At 39.0% G+C, this 12,865-nt stretch overlaps 1 protein-coding gene across 1 annotated transcript in view; it reads left to right on the top strand.

Moving 5' to 3' along the window:
• The window catches only part of SLC31A1 (solute carrier family 31 member 1), a 37,787-nt gene that overhangs the window by 5,446 nt on the left and 19,476 nt on the right, over positions 1-12,865 (top strand). The window lies entirely within an intron of this gene.

Below are 12,865 nucleotides of genomic sequence, written 5' to 3'. Positions count from 1 at the left end.
TACATTATTTTTAAATTATTTACATGTGTCCCTCTTTCACCAGAATGGGTTTCTTAAGGTTAGAGTTTCATCGTGGTACCTTCATTCAATAGGTGTGCAATAAATAACGAAAGAATAGTCTGAGTTCCTCGGAGTTGCATAGCAAATGAGACCTAAGAGCCAGATCTAGAACCTCTTTCAATTCCTAGCCCAGTACTTTTACTGCCACACCATACAGCCTCTATCTGAGATATTGAACAACTTTTTCGTTTTCATTTTCTTTTTTCTTTTCTTTTCTTTTATTTTTTCTTGAAACAGGGTCTTGCTCTGTTGCCCAGGTTGGAGTGCAGTAGCACGATCTCAGCTCACTGCAACCTCTGTCTCTCAGGCTCAAGCAATCTTCCCATCTCAGCCTTCTGAGTAGCTGGGACTACAGGCATGCACTACCACGCCCAGCTAATTTTTTGTATTTTTGATAGAGTTGGGGCTTTGCCATGTTGCCCAGGCTGGTCTCAAACTCCTGAGCTTAAGCAATCTGCCCGCCTTGGCCTCCTAGAGTGCTGGGATTACAGGCGTGAGCCACCATGCCCAGCCTCATTTTCATTCTCGTATTGCATTTTCATTAAATCAAGTTCCTGTTATCTTGTGTAACATATTTAATTGCATTTTCCTACTGAGTAAAATAAAGGGAACAGTTCAAATGTTTTCTAGTTTGTGTCTTATGCCATATTAATTCCCAATATTATTCATAGGCAAACCAACAACATTATTATCCAGAGAGTTTAAATACTATATAATATAATTAAAGCAAAGTTTAGACAAGGAGGACCATTGTCTGCCTTTCATTATAACAATAATGCAGTTAAAGCAATGCTTTGCCAATGTGTATTTGTCTGACTAGCTAGTTTTGTTTAAATCAAACTGTGAAACGCTGTATAGTTCAAAAGACATGAAAGTGAGCCTTATGTGTGACTTAGCTTCTTTTGGAGACTTTGTCATCTAATGAGCAAGCAAGCTATTATAGTTCATATTTACTGTACCTTAAAATTGGAAAGTATTTAGCATATTTTATTTGACCCTTACAATACTATGAGATTGGCAGCGTAGGTATTTTAATATCTGTTTTGCAAATTTTGGTGATTTGCCTAATGTCATATGGCTAGTATATGGCAAATGTGGGTCCAGAGCTCAGAGCCTTTGATACCTAGTGCTCCATGCTTTCTCCACTCTAAGATACTACCTAGAAAACACTGAAATCCTCACATAAATCATACTAAAGCACAGTTAGCAGACTGGAAGTGCGTCAGGACTACAAAAGGATCCTGTAAGAGGAGCATGAAAGGGTGCCTCTTGTGATTACATTATTCCAGGATGTGGCTTACCCAACAACAAAAGGTATCACAGAAATGGAGTAAAGTAGCTGGGAGATCCACTCCCCATTGGACTTAGGCCCTGCTATCATTACATAACTAAAAGACCTTTTCAGTTTGTTTGTTTGACATATCAAATTTGAGTTGTCCTATTAGAACCAGGCAAATAAAAGCTTTTCTAAAGGCCTTTGGAAGAATGTAGTTGTACACTTGATCTTCTTTGTACAGAAGGGTGGGAGCGGGCAAGATAAATAGGAGCTTCTGTGTTACGTGCCACCAGAACAGGATATGTAAAGCTCAGAAACCCCTCCTGCTTAGCTGCTTCCCAGCAAGCCATCGGAGAAATGGGACTGGAGAAAGTGGTTAGTCTAGTGTTATGGAGCCTTCTAGTAGAAGCAGATGTTATGGATTCACCTAACTAAAGAGTATTAGTGTCATTATTTAATAACGTGGGCCTCAGTTTCCACATCTGTAAAATAGAGGAGTTGGAGTTGATGATTTTTTTTTTTTTTTGAGTTGGAATTTTGCTCTTGTTGCCCAGGCTGAAGTGCAATAGTATAATCTTGGCTCATTGCAACTTCCACCTCCCGGGTTCAAGCAATTCTCCTGCCTCAACCTCCCTAGTAGCTGGGATTACAGGTATGCGCGACCACACCCGGCTAATTTTATATTTTTAGTAGAGACAGGGTTTCTCCATGTTGGTCAGGCTGGTCTTGAACTCCTGACCTCAGATGGTCTGCTTGCCTCGGCCTCCCAAAGTGCTGGGATTATAGGCGTGATCCACTGCGCCCGGCCAATAATTTAATTTTTTAAATAGGAAATATATTCACATGGTTTGTAATTCAAAAAGTACACAAGGATATTCAGTGAAAAGTATTTGATTTACTCCTACCCACCTCTGACCAGTTCCCCTTAGGGACCACGGTCCTATTTTGCCTCCCAGGCTCAACCAACAACTTTGTTGTTTCCCCCCAACTCCCCTGCAGATAGTATAGGTATATAAAAATAAAATGTACATACTCTGTTCCCTTTTTAAGTTTTTTACAAATTACAGCATACAGTATACTCTGGTTTTATTTCATTTCATAATATATCTTGGAGATCATTCTATATCAATATATAAGAGCATTCTCATTCTTATTCTGCAAAGTATTCCATTGTATGAAAATAGGATAACTCATTTAATCAGTGCCCTATCAGTGAACATTTAGGTTGTATTTTCAATATTTTGCTATTACAGACAATCCTGTTATAAGTAACTTTATACACATACATTTCCCATATGTGCCAGTTTATCTATAGAATGAATATTTAGAAGTGGGATTACTGTGTTAAAGAGTGTGGGCATCAGACTGATGACTGTTCTAGTTTTAATCTTCTATGAGACTAACTGAAAAATGATTAGTGGAAAAGAAAAAGTATCATTTTCTTGGTAATATCTTAATTTTTTATCTCTTACTATTCAGAACTAAGTCTTAAGTAAGAACCAAGAATAGGTAACCTCATCAAAATTATGTTGAATTCTGCATCGTGGTCTTGTATATTTTTCTAGTGCTTTTCAGTATGATACTATTGAAGCTAATTTGCAAGGTGAATATTATAAACTCAGAACAAAACAAGACTGTCTCCCAACTATCTTTACTAGTATTTACCAAGCAGAAGATTCAGAAGATTTGCCCTTTATTACAATTTATGTAGGGAATGAAAATGGAAAGATAAAACAAAGAGAGACTAACTAATATCTGTTTTTTACTGTCTTCCCAAATTTTTGGATGGTTATGAGGTGTGTGATAACTTTACAAAATGTATGATACCATAAAAATTACTAATCTTTTGGGGATTTGTTTGTTCATTTGTTTGAGAGACAGAGTCTTGTTCTGTCACCCAGGCTGGAGTGCAGTGGTGCGATCTCAGCTCACTGCAGCCTTAACCTCCCAGGCTCAGGCGATCCTCCTGCCTTAGCCTGCCAAAGTAGTACAAAAGTAGATCCTATGGCCTCAGCCTGTAGCTGAGACTACAGGCCTGCATCCCCACAGCTGGCTACTTTTCTTGATTTTTTGTCGAGACAAGGTCTCACTATGTTGCCCAGGCTGGTCTTGAACGCCTGGACTCAAGAAATCCTTCCACCTCAGCCTCCCAAAGTTCTGGGATTATAGGCATGAGCACTATATGCTGCCTGTTTTGTTTTTAATTAATACATAATAATTGTACATATTTATGGGGTACAGTGTGATATTTTAATACGTATATAAATTGCATAATGATCAAACGATGGTATTTAGCATATATATCACCTCAAAAATTTATCATTTCTTTATGGTAAAAACATTCAGAATTCCCTTTTCTAGATATTTTGAAATATCCACAATAACATTGTTTACTATAGTCACTAGTCTTTTGGGGAAGCTAGGGACCATAAAGTAGGTCAGAATTGTATCAGCCCCTCATACTTTCTTGACTATAACCTACTAACTTTTCTTTTCTCCCCATCTCACCTCCCTCATTCTCTTTCTAGGTACAATAAGCCATTTGTGAAATTTTCTCTGTTCATTAGCAAGTTTAAGCCAGAGCCTCCATCCTTTTCATCTCTGAATTCCCTGTAGCCTCTGGGGCAGAGGCTACTTCATAATACTTGTTGAGTTGAATTGAGGTAGATGTCAAAGTGATCTGACCTCTACTTTGCTCCTCTCTCAAGTGCCATATCCTTCCCTTTCCCTGCTCAGCCTTGACACACCTGTCAAGCCATCCCTTTACATGCTTAATTTGGTTCAGGAAAGGACAAGAGGCCAAGTAAATTATTTATTTTGAAGAGCAGTCTATGTCTGGCTATGTTTAAGTAAATGCGCACACACACCTGTCTTTCTGGCTCCCACTGCCGTTCTTTGTGTTGTACTTAAAAATTGGGAGTTGGATACGGTGGTTTACACCTGTAATCTGAGCATTTTGGGAGACTGAGGCAGAAGAATCACTTGAGGGCTGGGGTACAAGACCAGCCTGGGCAACATAGGGAGACCCCCTCTCTACAAAAAGTTTTAAAATTAGCTGGGCATAATGGTACGTACCTATGGTCCCAGCTACTCTGGAGGCTGAGGTGGGAGGATCTCTTGAGCCCAGGAGGTGTAGGCTGCAGTGAGCTGTAATGCTACTGCACTCCAGCTGGGGCAACAGAATATGACCTTGTCTCAAAAAAAAAAAAAAATGGGGAAATTATTTATTTAGTTATACATTAGTGGTAGCTGTGGAGTTAGGCACACTTGGTAGGAACAGCATTGGAATATATAATTCAAAATACACATGTATCTTTTTATTCACATGAATTTTATTTTATGTGTATGAAATCATCAAAGTGAATAGTCGATGAATATGAACTCTAGCTTATTGGACATTTAGAAGATAGAGTTTGATTAGTGTTGATTTTTTTGATTTTAGATTTAAAAAACTTGTCTGTGGGCCATATATTAAGTACTCATAGTATCTCTGTGGAAGAGTTGTGATAAACTCTGGGATAGGAGATAGTCAGGCCCACGTGTGGACTATAACTCCTGTAAAGTTATAGATAACAGAATTGTATGGTCTAGCATGCAGCACTTAGGCAGTCCTACCTTTCCAAATGTTTTCTTCAATGCCATATTCCCAGGGAAAATTGCTGCTGGGTAGTTGAAACTAGGTGCCTCACTGGACTTCTTCCTGTCTATTATTTGGGCAACTTGTAAAAGCTTACAAACTTTCTAGAAAGTAGCCCTGAAAACAGTTCCTTCATTATGTTTTTAGCAATACCACAGAATACATGGCTCTATGTTATAGCTTAGAATTGCTACTACTCTTAAAAAATTAGAATGTAGAAAAGATAGACAAAAACCTAGTATAATGTATCATTATTTCCATTTCAAGATGGCGTTTTGACCTCATCTCTTTTCCTTCCCAAAAGCCTAGTAAAATTAACATAGAAATATGAAGAAGCATTATTTATAGTCAGAAAACAGGGAGGCAGAAGCCAGAAACTTTAAAACATTTGAAAGAAAATGTGATACAGATGGGAATCAAATTGAAAAAAATGACTGACCACCTGATTCAACATAGGTAAAAGCCACCTCTGTCGGTAAATTTAAATGGGTGGGATTCATGTGCACACCCCTGCAAACTCCCAAATCAGGAACAGCAGAGATAGCCAGATGCAGTGGTTCATACCAGTAATCCCAGCACTTGGGAGGCCAAGGTGGGTAGATCATCTGAGGTCAAGAGTTCAAGACCAGCCTGGCCAACATGGTGAAACCCCATCTCTACTAAAAATTAAAAAAAAAAAAAAAAACTAGCTGGGAATGGTGGCAAGCATCTGTAATCCCAGCTACTTGGCAGGCTGAGGCAGGACAGTCACTTGAACCTGGGAGGCAGAGGTTGCAGTGAGCCGAGATCGCGCCACTGCACTCCAGCCTAGATGACAAGAGTAAAACTCCATCTCGAAAAAAAAAAAAACAGCAGAGATTAGGAAGAAGGGTTAGCTATGGGGTAGTTGGTGGACAAATCAAGGATTTGGGGAATTGTACTTATACCAAATATACAGAGAACAGTAGATTCAGAAGTAAAAATTATGAGTATTTATCAAGAACTTCCTGTGTTTAGAGACTGTGCTTAAGTAAGTGTTTAAGTGTATACTGTCAAGAGGTAGTTGCTATAAACATCCTTAGTTTAGAGGAAACTGACTTACCCTCTTAACCACTGTGCTTTTGCCTCAGTGAACTCCTGCTAATAATTCTTTAAAACAATCCTATGAAATAGGTTACTTTTATTTTCCCAATTTTAGAGTTGAGGCACAAAAATGTTAAGTAATTTGCCAAAGGGCCCACAACTAGTAGGTACAGTTTTACTGGTTAGAGAATGAGAAGATCTCCTTGCATATTTAAATAGCTGCCATAATAAAGAAAGGGGAAATATCTTTTCTACCCACAGCTTCCTCCTTGTGTTTTTTTGTTTTTGGTGGGCTATTCAGGATCTCAGATCAAATTCCAATCTCAGAAAGACAGTTGACAGACTCTGGAAAGGTCAGCTGGGAACAAATGTAAAAGTCTCAGCAAAACGGTGTACTTCCTGTTTGAGGTCTGTCTTTCTGGTAGATCAATCCCTGTATTTCACAACTAGTCTACAAAAATAAAACTACAAAAATATGTAATTTCCCCTTCATCTGGGATTTAGAGATTTTACTTACACAGTGCTTTAGAAAACCTCTCTCAGATTCCAAAGATGAGTGATTTGGTATTAAATTCAGTGTTAGCCCCCAAGGTTCTTTGATTATTAGGTGGTGGTCTGTGTAAATTTTATGTGAGACTGGGCTAACTCTGTGACCTTTTTGGAATTTCAAAATAAACAAATGCATTATTTTAGTTCCTGGTTGAATCTTGGCTTTCGTTTTTTAGTTACTGACACATAATAATTGCACATATTTATGGGCACAATAAATAATTGCATAATGTATAATGATCAAATTAGGGTATTTAGGATATCCATCACCTTCAATATGTATCATTTCTTTGTATTGGGAACATTTCAGATATTCTAATTATTTCAAAATATACAATGTATTGTTGTTGACTGTAGTCACCCTTCTGTGCTATTATCAAACACTAGAACTTACTCCTTCTATCTAAGCAACTGTTTGTACTGTTAACTCATCTGTCTTTATCCCACCCTCACGCCACCTTGAGTACACACACATACACCCTTCCCAGCCTCTGGTGACTATTCTACTGTCTACCTCCATGGGATCAACTTTTTTGGCTCCCACATATGACTAAAAACATGCAATATTTGTCTTTTTGTTTAGCTTTCTTTTTTTTTTTTTTTTTTTTTTTTTTTTGAGACTGAGTCTTGCTCTATTGCCCAGGCTGGAGTACAGTGGCATGATCTTGGGTCCACCTCCCGGGTTCCTGAGTAGCTGGGATTACAGGCACCCACCACTAAGCCCAGCTAATTTTTGTATTTTTAGTAGAGACGGGATTTCACCATGTTGGCCAGGCTGGTCTCAAATTCCTGACCTCAGGGCCTCCCAAAGTGCTGGGATTACAGGCGTGAGCCACCACGCCTGGCCATCTTTTTTTTTTTTTTTTTTTTTAGCTCTCACTTGTTGAACATCTAGTTCTTAGATTCTGTGTACTATGTATCTATGTTGTACATCTCTATAATTCAGAACTGTGGTTCTTAGGCTTTAGCGTGCATAAGAATTGTCCATGGAACTTGATAAGCACCTAAATTTTGAGGCCCTACTCCCTGAGAGGTGATTCAGTGGTGTGGCATAGGGTCCATAATTTTTATTTTTACCCAAACTTCCCCGATGATTCTGATCCAGGCGGTCCTTGGACCACACTTTGAGAAGCACTTGAGTTAGGAGGAAAGTAATTAACATTTATTATTTACTATATATGTTATTAACATGCCAATCTCTTCAATATGTATTTTTACATTTGATATTCATACTGTTGTGAGATTTTATCCCAGTTTTACGTGTACTTATTATCCTCACAAAGTTTTTGTAACTTATTAGGAGTTTTAAGGATGACAGTGCCCCTTAGGATAAAAAATAAAGCATGATAAATAGACTACATTAACAGTAAAAAACTTCTGTTCATCAAAAGACACAATAAAAGAAATGAAAAGGGAAGCCACAGACTGGGAGAAGATATTTGCAATGTATGTGATGATAGAAGACTCATTCAGAATATGTAAAGAACCTTCACTAATCAATAAGAAAAAGACCTCACAGAAAAATATGCCACAAACTTGAACAAATACTTAACAAAAGAAAGGATATCCAAAAGCCAATACATGTATGAAAAAGTTTCCATGTCAATAGTCATTAGGAAGATGCAAATTAAAGTTCAGTTTATACCCACCAGAATGGCTAAAATTAAGTAGACTGACTATAATAAGTGCTGAGAAGAATGTGACCAGTCTTGGAGAGGGGAAGTATTTGCAAATGTTCACAGCGGCGTTACTAAAAACCCTGAAAACAGTTTAGATGCCAGAGCCGAAATGGAAAGGTAAGTTGCATATTCATTCAAAGGAAACTGTAGAGCAATGAAAAATAACAAACTGCTGCTACACACAATATGGATGAACCTCACAAAACTTATGTTGAGCAAAGGACCCAGACACAGTAGTATATTCTATCTGCTTCCATTTATATAAATTTCAAAATCACAGAAGACTGTGTATGATTTTAGAAGTCAGGAGAGAAGTTCCCTCCGGAGAGGAGGAGGAAGCATGACTGGGAGAGGCAGGAGGGGAGCTCCTGGAGTACTGGCAATAGTTACTGTTCTGGGTAACAATTAAATAAAATGTACTTATTTTATGGGGGAAAAAAGATGGCAATGTCCTGCAACAGTGAGCAGCCTGACTCCGAGAACAGTGTGGGCTCTTGCCCTTGCTGTTTCTGATTTGGCAAGGTGCCTCTCAGAGGAGATGATTGTTTAAGATTGGTTCTGGAAAGTAATATGAACAGTATGTTCTGGAATGTGTTTAATCAGTGTTAAAGCCACTGAAATATTAGAATGGCTAAAGTATATCTATCATTATTCAGAGTGCATTTCATTGTTTTGTTTTGTTTTGTTTTGTTTTGAGACAGTCTTGCTGTGTCGCCCAGGGTGGTGTGCAGTGGCATGATCTTGGCTCACTGCAACCTCTGCCTCCCAAGTTCAAGCAATTCTCAAGCCTCAGCTTCCTGAGTTGCTGGAATTACAGGTGCACGCCACCAAACCTGACTAGTTTTTGTATTTTTAGTAGAGACAGGGTTTTGCCATGTTGGCCAGGCTGGTCTCAAACTCCTGGCCTCAAGTGATCTGCCCGTCTTGGCCTCCCAAAGTGCTGGGATTGCAGATGTGAGCCACTGCGCCCAGCCCTGTTATTCAGAGTGCGTTTCGAAAAGTGAAGTATGCATTTGTTTCTCACTGAAACTGTTCTTGTACGCACCTAAACTTTTTAGACCGAAATAGGCTCTAAAGATGAATCAGTGTGTTCCTTGACTCAGGAAGCTATGACCAGAAAGGCTAAGTTACCTAGTGTAATGGAAAACCAGGGCTAGAACAAAAATTTCTAGTCTTATATTTTTCAAATTGTAATCATTATAAAGATTAAGGTGGGCTCCAGCCCACCAATTCCCCTTGCCTGGGAATTATCCAGAACACTGTTGAGTCAGTGTTTGAGAGTGACAACCCTGTGACAACATTCAGCATATGAAAGTTCACACAAAGCCATGATAATCAGAGATTATCTGACATTTTAAAGGAGTAGAATAAATGGTGACATGTTTATGAATTATTCTCAAAAGTTCTGTTTCTGACCCTGAAAATACAAATTGTAGAAAGGCATTTGGGGCTTTTGCGCATTACTCACAGAATGCCAAAATGTGGCCTAGAGCTTGGGGCTGTATGGAAGTCCATTTTCACCCCACTTAGAGCCACTTAGAGGTAGAGCAGCCAAGAATACTGCAGATGACAGTTGTAGCACATACTGTATGCCAGCAGCATGGTATGAACCATTGCAGGACACAGCTGCTCTGGAGCGGGGGTAACGATTAGATTTAGCTGCTCCTGGACAACTTAATGGGCAAGGATTTCATAGACTTGTCAGAGCACTAGGATAGCTTGACATTGGTTTACCCTGAATGTAGAGAATATCCAGTTGTGCCTCAACAGGAATAGGTCTACATTTTTTTTTCCAAGCCTCTCTCAAAACTACAGCTGTTTCCTTGCCTCCATTTTTCTGAGTTGCCCTTAGAATGCAAAAAAAAAAAAAAAAAAAAAGCTAACTTGGTGTTAAGAGATTAGGAACAGGAGATAGTTGGATAGACAGACCATGCTACGAATAATAAAAAGAACACTGGGCTTGAGGTCAGAATCAGGCTTGTAATGATGACCACTAGACTAACTGCCCTGTGACCTTGGCTAGTCCTTTAACCTTTATACCTCAGTTTTCCATCTGAAAAATGAATAACTATTCTTGTTTAATCTAGGCCTATTCTTTTAAGTGGAGTTAAGTTTGGAAACATACTGCAATGTTGTGACTCAGCAATTCTCAGAAAAAGTGTGCATGAGAACATGCCACAAAAGTAAATGAAGTTACTGTTGGACCCAGACTTAGAATCGATCAATCAACAAGTATTTATTGAATAGCCACCTAAAAGGTATATTAGACTGCATATAGCCTTTACCTAAACCTTATAGTGAATTCTGTAAACAAGATATGAATGCGTTAACCTCATTGTTGAGCTCTCACAGAGCATAATGATAATATTACCACAGAGTAATAATAAGGCTTTTACACATATGGCCTTTTCTCCCCTCTTTTTCCCCATTCATTATCTTATTTGAATCGTATAGTAACCCTGAAGGAGGATAAAATAGATGTTATCTCCATGTTTCCATGAGTTTCAGATGAGACATTGAAATTCAGAGTATGAAAATGCTTCTCAAGGGGATAGGACAAATTGAGAAATGTCTGGAGACATTTTTGGTTGTCAAAACTGGGGCAATGCTACTGGCATTGAGTTGGTAGAGGTCAGAGATACTGTTAAACACCCAGTGATACACAAGACAGCTCAGACAACAAAGAATTATCCAGTCCAAAATGTTGTTAATGCTGAGGTTGAAACCCTGAGATAGGTGTTTCCCCAAAAGAACTCAAAGTGATAGAGTTGGAACCAGAATCCACATCTTTGACTCACTCTAGTGTGTTTTCACTATCTCTAAAGCAGGGCATTGAAATCTAGAGTTCACAGGCCGGGCGTGGTGGCTCACACCTGTAATCCCAGCACTTTTTGGGAGGCCAAGGCAGGTGGATTACCTGAGGTCAGGAGCTCAAGACCAGCCTGGCCAACATGATGAAACCCTGTCTGTACTGAAAATACAAAAATTATCCAGGTATGGTGGCACACGCCTGTAATCCCACCTACTTGGAAGGCTGAGGCACAAGAATCACCTGAACCCAGGAGGCAGAGGTTGCAGAGATTGTGACGCTGCACTCAAGCCTGGGCAACAGAGTATGACTCTGTCTCAAAATTCTTTTTAAATTAAAAAATAAATCTGGAGTTCACAAGTCTTACATTAATCACTAATGTTTTGAAGAGGTATGAGTGACAAGTGGAGTTTGTTTAGATCACTGTTGAAGATGTATAGTATAGATTGTGTAGTCTGTTAAGCACTTACTGTGTGTCTCACAGTCTGCTGCCCCTGTCCCTCCCAGAGGCTAGTTCACCTTCATCATATTTATTGATTTATTTATTGAGCAAGTACCAAATTTGAGTCATTTTACCAAAATGCTGTTGAAATCTGGACACGATCCCTGTAGCAATCTCTATGTGTAGTACCTGTTGCCAAACTAAAGACCCATGGGACTTTTATAGGAAATGTCACCAGGAGACTCAGCTAGAAATTAGTAGAGCCAGGATTTGAATACCTTCTGACTCCAGACTTTTTTTTTTAACTCCTACCCCCAGATTCTTAACAATAGTCTGTAAGATCAAATCTCACTTGCAAAGGGTGGCATGTGACTTTTAGAAGCTCTTAAAATCCAGGAATTTAAAAATTTTAAATTCCTTACTAGTTCTTGTAGAATATTCTTAAGTTGTGCCCCTCAAATCATTTTATGCCCAGAAATTAGATGGTTCTTCTCACCTTTCTAAAGTTTTAACAGATGCCATTCTGGATCCTGGCAAACTAAACAGCTGTAGCCGTAAGGATTTAATCTATAAAGATTTTTTTTCCTTCTGTAAATCTGCCTCAAAGAACTTAAACAGGAAATATGAGTCCCTGCATATTACCTTTAAATAGCTTCCAATTGCCCTGGAAATAAAACTTAGAATCCTTAAAATGACCTTTAAGATTTTTTTTTTTGAGACACAGTCTCGCTGTGTCACCCAGGCTGGGGTGCAGTGGTGTGATCTTGGCCCCACTGCAACCTCTGCTTCCTGGGTTCAAGTGATTCTTCTGCCTCAGCTTCCCAAGTCGCTGGGACTACAGGCATGCGCCACCACACCCAGCTAACTTTTGTATTTTTAGTAGAGATGGGGTTTCACCACGTTGGCCAGGCTGGTCTTGAACTCCTGACCTCAAGTGATTCACCCTCCTTGGCCTCCCAAAGTGCTGGGATTACAGGTGTGAGCCACCGCGCCCAGACATTCTTAATTGAGTATTCCTTATGCTTCCCTCTTCAACCTCATTAGCCTGTCCTCCACTCACTCAGTATGTTCTGTTCATGTTAACCTTGATCTCTTACTTCTTCTCTTGACTCAGGAAGGCTCTTCTCTTTCCTTCTACTAAACTCCAATAATTACTTTATCAGTCTGTTTAAAGTCAGCTCCTTTAAGAAAACGCCTCTCTTTCTCTTCCCACCTGTCCTCCATCTAAATTAGTTCTTTCACCGTTATTTTCTGCCACAGTTCATTGTTGTACTTCCTTCATACCACTTACACAAATGGTAATTATACATTCCTATATATATTTATTTGCTTACATTTTTACTGAGAGAGA

Source organism: Macaca mulatta, chromosome 15 (assembly GCF_049350105.2).
Source record: "Macaca mulatta isolate MMU2019108-1 chromosome 15, T2T-MMU8v2.0, whole genome shotgun sequence".
Classification (NCBI taxonomy): Eukaryota; Metazoa; Chordata; class Mammalia; order Primates; family Cercopithecidae; genus Macaca; species Macaca mulatta.
This window is presented reverse-complemented; position numbering and strand designations above follow the sequence as displayed.